Raw genomic sequence first — 8,551 nt, 5'->3', positions numbered from 1 at the left:
ATATGGAATGAATTATGAGATCTCAACTAGAGGTAGAAAACACATGGCTAAGGAGATAGTTATAGGAAAAGGAAAGCCAATTGGCCACCATGGAAAGCCTCTCCATGGAGGCACTCTAGTGCAAGATGCCACCAAAATCATATGCCTTGTACCTCAAATATCAATGGCTACAATTCCAGATAAAGACACTAGAAAAACATGGGACTCTGCCTTTCCAAGACTATAGGCAGTTCATTGAACTATGTGACAAGAGCACCCTAGAGAATAAGGCCAATATATCTCAATTCTACTTGCACAACTTGGCCTTAGCATACTTGAAAGTGTGGGACCCGAATACAAAGTTAGGGGACTTACAAATAATGGCCCTTGCGTCATGGATGAGTCATGAGGAGGCCAGGGCTAAGGAGGTGAAGAGGGTGTTGGAAAGAGAAGAAAGGGAGTCCCTTTACATCAGATAAGAACAAATAAATTCAATGGTTGTCATTAGCACCCACAACATCATCACCAATGATCCCCAGCTTGCACCAAGATACCTAGCTACACAAGAGCAAGCAATCACACATTTTGAGAACACCTTGAGATTGTTAGAGAGTGAAATCTAGAAAGCATGCAAAAGGAGATGGGGCACCCTACCATATAGCCTAAGGATCAGGGAGTATCATTCCCCTGAAAGGATGAGAGATGCACTAGAAAGGACCCCACTATATAAGAATGCACTGCAGAGACTCAAAATCAATTGGATTGGTTTGAAACTCAGTCCACCCTTGCTATTGGGTATGCTAGAAGGTAGAAAGGAGGAAGAGGAAAGAAAGTAGTGGGAGGAAATAGAGAAACATGCAGGGTTTTATCCATAAGAGGAAACTCCATCAACATAGGCTTAGGATGTCAGAGAGGCCACAATATCTATGAAAGATATGGACATAGACTAAGTTGCTCAGAACATGAGCAACACTTTTAGTAGGGGGTGATGATGAGGCTCATTAATAGGTAAATTATATGGGCCTTAATGCCACTCTCCAACTTATCAAAATAAACTTTTATCACATTTATTTACATATTTTATTATATTTTTCTTAGTGAGAAGGGTAAAGGTGAGATGTTATGTTATGTAGCCTAATGTGCATTAATTGCAAGATTTGGAGAAGTTTTGGGCTAATTTAAGAGAAGGAAATCGAAGTAGACAAGCAAGAGGGATTTTATGAGATCGAGTCTCGCTCCTTAACTCCTCAATCACTCAAAGATTCCTCCACCAGATCTCATCAGCTCAAAGTTATAAGCTGCCAAGCCCACTGAGTTCATTAGCAACCAAGCCAGTGATAGTTGAAGACAAGTCAATCTCAAATTTGGAAGCCAAGCCTCCCTAATTTTAAGGAAGTTGTTGGTAGCTTCAGTTGTATAAATAAGAAGGCCTAGGGCCTCATTAGGATTCGAATTTTTATTGTAGCCAAGAGGCAATTTCGAGCTAAGATATTGTGACTGTTATTCTCATGTTATTTTTGACATTTTGGTGATAATGAAAAGGGTTTCTTTGATCCAGCACTGAGTTGACTCAGAGGGTTGAAGCTCTTGGGTTAGGGCCCAACCCTAGCAACAGAGGTTCCTCTTTTTGTACATGTATCCTTATATTACAAGCACATATTAGCTGCTAAAGTTATCTCTATTTTGTTTAATTTACAAGTCTTTGAATGATTGGTTAGTTTTGCTTCCATTAGTTGGAGAAGTAGATTAGTGTTACAGTAGTGAAAGAAAAGACTTCAGAAAATCTTGTGACAGTGGCCTCATCCTCATCTCCGTCATGGGATCATGGTTTGATGGCCCCACTTCCACAACCCCAAAAACAAATCTATCTTTTGGTTATTATATAGCTTAGGATTTCTTGTTAGTATATCATTCTTAATGATTTCTTAGAAGTACCTGCAATTGTCATTTTGGTTTCTTGAGTTTTTTGTAGATTATAAAGAATTCCATTCCATAGATTTGATCCATTAGCCATCAATAAATCAGTTTCTCAAATTCAACTCATATTTTCCACATTTACATAAAGTTGTGCATAAATGAAGAATGGATATGTGTTGTTGCAATAGTTTTTGATCTGCAGGGAGGAACTCATTCCACCAGCCTCATCTAAGTCTTCTACACCTCTTTCCAAATCCTACCAATCACCAATTCTGATTTATGTTTTGAAGCCACCATGGACAACTACCTTGAGCAAATCCAACCGTCCTGAATATTTGGGTTGATACTTGGGTAGTGTGCACCTTACCCATACCTTATTCCACCATCATAAACCTTCCCAACACTTCCTTTCACCTTCCCTTCCTTCCTACAACTTTCAGCTAAGTTTCCTGTAGTAAACCAGGACATCTTGTAGCAACTACAGGAAACCCTGTAGCAGCCTGTTTTAGATTGTTTTGGGCAGAAATGATGATCATAGCCTAGGTTAGGCATTCAAATTGACCTCCATGCCCCTCAATGCCATTTTCGACCAGTTTTTCCTTACCTTCTTCCCATGCAAAAGATCAATTTGTTTAGCTTAACATTTACATTTCTAAATTGAAAACCGAAAGAATCTCTTCTACAATATTTAGCTATTTCATGCATACATCAGTTAACAATGTTAGGATAATTTCCATTCTTACTTAGTCTAGAGAACTAGATGATAAAATGCAAGGTTAAATTAGGTCTCTTCTGCAAGTAATGTGTGTTAATTCTTAGCTAGGTAATTTCATGTCATTTCAAAGCACTTTCTATTCAGCACTTTCTTTTCATTAACATAGGAAAGCGTTTCCTTTATGCATTAAAGATAGATATACATTCACTGTCAGTAGTCATCCTCCTTCTAGTCAATAGAAGACTGGTTTGAGAAACCCTAGTGGTCTATCGCCCTAGTTGAGAAGTGACAAGAGTAGATTGTTGCATCTGTATGCATATAACACTACCACCTCCAAGGTTGTACGAACCTTGGGTTGATAAAGTAAAGTTGGTCACCCTAGGAGTTGCAACATCCTTGTTACAATACTGGGGCTCATCATTAGGGATAACATGTAATGCTTGTGGCTAATTGTGATGATGACAATGTGCAACCTAGAAAATAGACTTCGGTGGCAAGGGTTTTGTGTCATTTACCCATAACCATAATGAAATAGTTTTCTTGTTTGTCTGCCTTGCAAAAATCTTGTGGCTTATGTTTATAAATTATCACTATCCAATGAGATGTTGTAAAAACTTTAAAATTCGTTGATGGAAAAATGCTTGTAAAAGATACTTCTCTAAAATTGTGTATTACTCCTTTGTTGTAATGATTTTCTCTTCTATCATTTTGATATCTAAAATTTTGATTTGTAATGATCAAATAGAGATAAACTACTGTAAGTCCACCAACAAAACAAACTAAAATTAATCTGTACAATATGAGCATAATTGATGCAGGTGTTTTTGACATGGATTTTGAGACTATAACATCATTTACTACCATAATTTTCTTAACATACATAAATCAAGAATAGTAGTTCCACAGTTCAATGGACTGCCCTACGCATGGGAAATGGTGATTCAAATGCTTCATACAATTATTGCATATAAAGTAGTGGGAACATTGTGGTAGATGATACCACATACATGTATCACAATACTTTTTCTTTAATTTCCAAATATCTGAAACATATTGACCATTCCAAAGTCTCCAAAGCTTGAATGATACTCGTCAGTCTAAGTGAATCCAGTACAATTTTACAGTGAATATGTCTATAGAAATTTTTTTTAACCAGTTTACCTAAAACATAATCCTTCGACTATATGATAAATACAAGATCTATGGAATCTCCCCATTTTCATTAGAACTTCTCAAGTTCCTAGTTGCCCCATATAGAGGAACCTTCTCTCCTTCCACTATAATATTCGACGGCTCATTGCACATAAGATACATAGGAGAGGAGACCACATGAATTCCAAAAAACTTGGTAGGGTTGTAGACGCTGAGATTTAGAGTGGAATTTGTTGACATTATCATCGTGGGAAAACCAGTCTAATCAAATCCCTTGTCAAAATGGAAGTCATTAAAGATAATACTCTTCATAGTAATATGGGGATTGTAGGTACCACTAGAATCCCACAATGGCAGACAAAATATGGAAAAAATAAGAGAAAAATATGATACAAAGAGAACGACATGAAAATAATGTGGCCAGATCTTTCTCTCGCTAGAATCATCATTGTGAAACACTTCTTCTGCAACGGCATTGACATAAGGCTATTTAGTTCTACTATGGTTTTCATTGGGTATGTCCTTGCACCAAAAATGGGTGCCCAAGGAAGTCCTGGAGTGGCACCCCGACAACAACGGCAACACCGACAAGTATGAAGGTGAGCCAAGCATAGTGAAATTATCTTAGTGATGGAGAAGGGTGTATTGTCGCCATCAGGAAACGAGTCCCTCAACGTTGGGCTCTATACAAAGTATAGAGGCCTCCATGACATTGACAATGATGTTGCCCCCATACTCATCACCTTCAACTCTGACTTTGACTTCACATGAAATTTCATTTTCACAATATTCCCCGACCCAGTTTCGAATCCCCTTTTCGCCTCTGGCACTGGTAAATCCAATAGTCTAATTGAAGGGACCCTTGCGAATCATCCACACTCCGAGGCTTCGATTAATGGTCTAGTTGCTTCTCCTGCAAATATAGCTCCCTATTTTCACAAGCCAACAAAGCCACTCTTGATTGAATTTGAATTGAAGGTGGTGAACTGCCATACATAGGCTATCATCTTCGTCCATCGTATCAAAACATTACCGATGAAATAAAGCCAACCAATCATATGAGAAAGTAGAAATGACGAAGGTGTTCCTTAAAAGTCTACAAGAATATGCCTATTGGATTGGAGAACCAAAGAAGAAATAGTTGCCTGTTGCTTAGCCCCACTGACAATTGGTCACCATTGTAACTAGAAAAAAAAAGAAGAAGGATAATATCAATGACAATCCAAGGGCCAAATTTCTCTCCCTAGAAACTCAAAATATAAGATCCATCGTCGCAATTGATTATATATCAATGTAAATGAGGGATTATTTGGCGTGGTGTTGTGGAGGAGGAAACCTAGTCCTAGTTTTAGAACTTGACAAAAATAGATGGTTCCTGTAACCAACATTAACTGTGACTCTAGGCGTGCCTCTAATATCATAGAGAGTGAGATCATAGAGAATAAAATTAAGCTTCCTAATTCCTCACATGTAAACAGATGCAAATTCTTCCAGAATCGGTGATGTTTAATGATGCGACCCAACAAAAAGCTTCCCACCACCGAAGGATGCTTGCAACATAGAAAAGAGTTTTAGGAGTTACAAGAAAACATGATCTAGATCTAGATCTGAGGATATTCACTAGAAACCCTAAAAAACATGACTTCCATGGACTCATCACTCACTCTAATACCATTGATATGGATGTGGGGAGCCTAGAGATGAAAACACCCAAAGAGAAGACAAAAACACTGGAAAAAAATAAAGAAACATTTAATTAAAATAAAGAAAACTACTCCATCTACATTGTGTGGACAAATATGTCCTCTTACAAAGTGACTCTTGTTATTTATAGGTTTCTTTAGTTACAATACCATGGGTAATTACCATGGGCAGATACCATGAGTGAATACCATGGGAAAATACCATGGGTAAAGGCAATGGGTAACTACCAAGGGTGGATGTCACTTTCCATTCAGATCACTTTTCCTTTGTAGTAGCAATTGTAGCCAAGCTTTCTGATAACATAGCACAAGTAAAAGGTCCTTCATATGACCTTCCTATACAACCCAGGTCCCAGCCCTTTTAGCATTTGCACATAGCGTTTATCCTTCGAGATAACCCATTAATCAAATGGTATACTTCTATATTTCCTGTCGGGAGTTTGTTGCCACTTTAGGCATAAGCCCAAATCTACATCATCTCGACCTTCCTAAACTATGCACTCAAGCACTACTTCCGGGATTTCCTTTCCAGGATGATGTAAGCATGTATGCATGCCCCAAACCACTTGGCTTGCTTTGTAGTCACCTTCCCATACTTTACTTGGTCCACATGCTACATCTACTCGGTCCTTAGTGGTCTGGTCCTCTCCTATTTGTGTAAATGCTTCCTTCTCTAGGAGATGGATGATGGGAAATGGAAATATTTTCGTCAACCACTGATCCCATTTCCCATCAATATGCGCATGCCCTTTCCTCCAGGATGAGTCAACAGTACTAGTGTCACACTTTACTTTTCTTGTTACATACATCAGGCTTCCAAGTCATCCCGATTCTTTTCCTATTGGTTGACCTCCACGTCAACCCAGTGTCTAATGAGCTTGAATGCTTCCTTATGCGCTCATCTATCAACCTTACAGGATGGAACCTCTAGCCTAACACTATCAAGTGATGGAATCTTCTAACATAACTTAAGTTTTGTCTCTTGGCTTTCGTCAATTGACGTTCTCTTCGTCGAGGCTAAAAAATCTAGGTCTTTCACTCTTCTCTATTTTACTTCATGCTCGGCTTCTGGTACATTGTACTCTGATCTCGACCTTATGTCTTTAAGATTTCCTTTTTGCTTGTACTCAATGCTTAGTTTCTAACTCAAGCTTACACTAGCACTCCTCCTCTAATCGTTTATAATCTCTAGATCTCCATGCTTTCATTGTGTCTTTAAGCACTCCCACTGCACAATTATGATTGGATTAGATCCTCGATCCACTATGTTGATCAATGATAACTTGATAACTTCTACAACTTTAAAGGGATTCTTGGCCCTTCTCTAAAGGATTTATACTTCCTCTACGAAATCAATTCCTCTACATTTAAATTGCATTCTTGAATGCTCTCCTTCGTAAGCTTTGATTCACATGCAACACTCTTAATTCACACACTCGTATATAATATAATACACATGCCCAAATCCATACATTAATATAGGATTCACACAGTCTTTTCATAGTCAAACAAAGTGACTAATTTCATTAATATTCACACAATTTTTGCATAATCATTACATGTGAGGCCTTTTAGTGCTCTAGCCCGATTTACAATACAATTGGACCTTCTTGCCTTATGGTCATCCTTTTCCTTGGCTTCATCAATCTCCTCGACTCTCCTCTAACACTCCTCCTTCTACATACATTTTTTCTTCAATTTACATAACTATATAAAGGAGGATTCTAACCTACAATTAGTTTAGATCCATGAAATCCTTAACAAACCCTTATTCTAGGATCCTCTAGATCCACATATCCTCTAACTAACTCAAAATTCACTCAACATTCTCGATATCTCTTCTTAGAAGTATATTTTATTACAATATTCACAATTCCTTCTAATTTTCCTCAAAAATATAAGAAATAAAAATAATTATATTCACTTAGGAACAAACTCCCATGAAAACAAAATACCCCTAAGTCTAATCAAAATGTATTTTGACTTGGAGGTAAGATGCTCCTACATCATACTCCCAAGGTGAAAAAAATTCATGGTCTCCTCACCATGTGTGTTTCATATGCTAATGAAGTCCTCCTAGATCCCAAACTTTAGTTCGTAGATGCCTATCTGCTTTGCTATTTTTCTCTGTTGCCTTTAATTCTCCAGGCTTCCACACTTTATGCTGTTTCTACTCATTTTCTTTGACGATACAAATTTCTTTAGTCAGTTGCATCTTCTTGTTATTTTTCCTCCTCTACCTATAGTATCTTCTCTTGAATGTATTCCTCATCAGCATCCATAATTCATTAATCACTTTATGGTGTTGACCATGTGTGTTTCATATACCGTGTCTCCTGACCATGTGTGTTTCATATGTTGATGAAGTCCTCATAGATCCCAAACTTTAGTTCGTAGCTGCCTATCTGATCTGTTACTTTTCTCGTTTGCCTTTAATTCTCCAGGCTTCCACACTTTATGCTGTTGCTACCCATTTGCTTTGCTGATACAAATTTCTTTAGTCAATTGCATCTTCTTGTTATCTATCCTCCTCTACCTGTAGTATCTTATCCTGAATGTATTCCTCATTAGAATCCATAATTCATTAATCACTCTATCAACCTCTGCCTTTGGCTGAACTTCATTGTTGTCACTGTCTTCAAGTTGCTGCATATCCTCTTCTGTCATAAGAGCTATAAAAATCTTGTTAATCCACTGATCATATTTTGTAAGCCTCTCCTCATTGTATTTTAATGCAATTTCCTCTAACTCTATTTTTCCAAGCTAAATATGAAGTCTTTGGCTTTCTATCAACTCCTCCAAGAAATTCAACTCCTCATACAATTCAATTAAATCACTTTGAATTGTGCCTATGTCCTCCATGCAATATCCATTGCTTGGATCTCCTACCAACCATTCCTCCAAAATTTCTATCTCATCTCCATCTATGCTTTCTCCCTCTGAAATGAGATTTTCAATTAGTATTGAAATTTGCTCAAGCATGTCTTCATGAAGTAATTATCTACTTTATGATTTTATCTCATCTTTATACTTACATAATTTCCACAAGGTGATGTTGATTCATCTTCCTCTACAACAAGAATTA

At 37.5% G+C, this 8,551-nt stretch overlaps 1 pseudogene; it reads right to left on the bottom strand.

The window, feature by feature from the left end:
- Positions 1-3,623: 3,623 nt before the first annotated feature.
- Positions 3,624-4,542, bottom strand: LOC149215176 (uncharacterized; annotated as a pseudogene).
- Between the last annotated feature and the right edge of the window lie 4,009 nt (positions 4,543-8,551).

Source organism: Pinus tabuliformis, chromosome 1_1 (genome assembly GCF_031772625.1).
Source record: "Pinus tabuliformis cultivar Carrire ecotype Pingquan chromosome 1_1, CPIR1, whole genome shotgun sequence".
NCBI classification, from domain to species: Eukaryota; Viridiplantae; Streptophyta; class Pinopsida; order Pinales; family Pinaceae; genus Pinus; species Pinus tabuliformis.
This window is presented reverse-complemented; position numbering and strand designations above follow the sequence as displayed.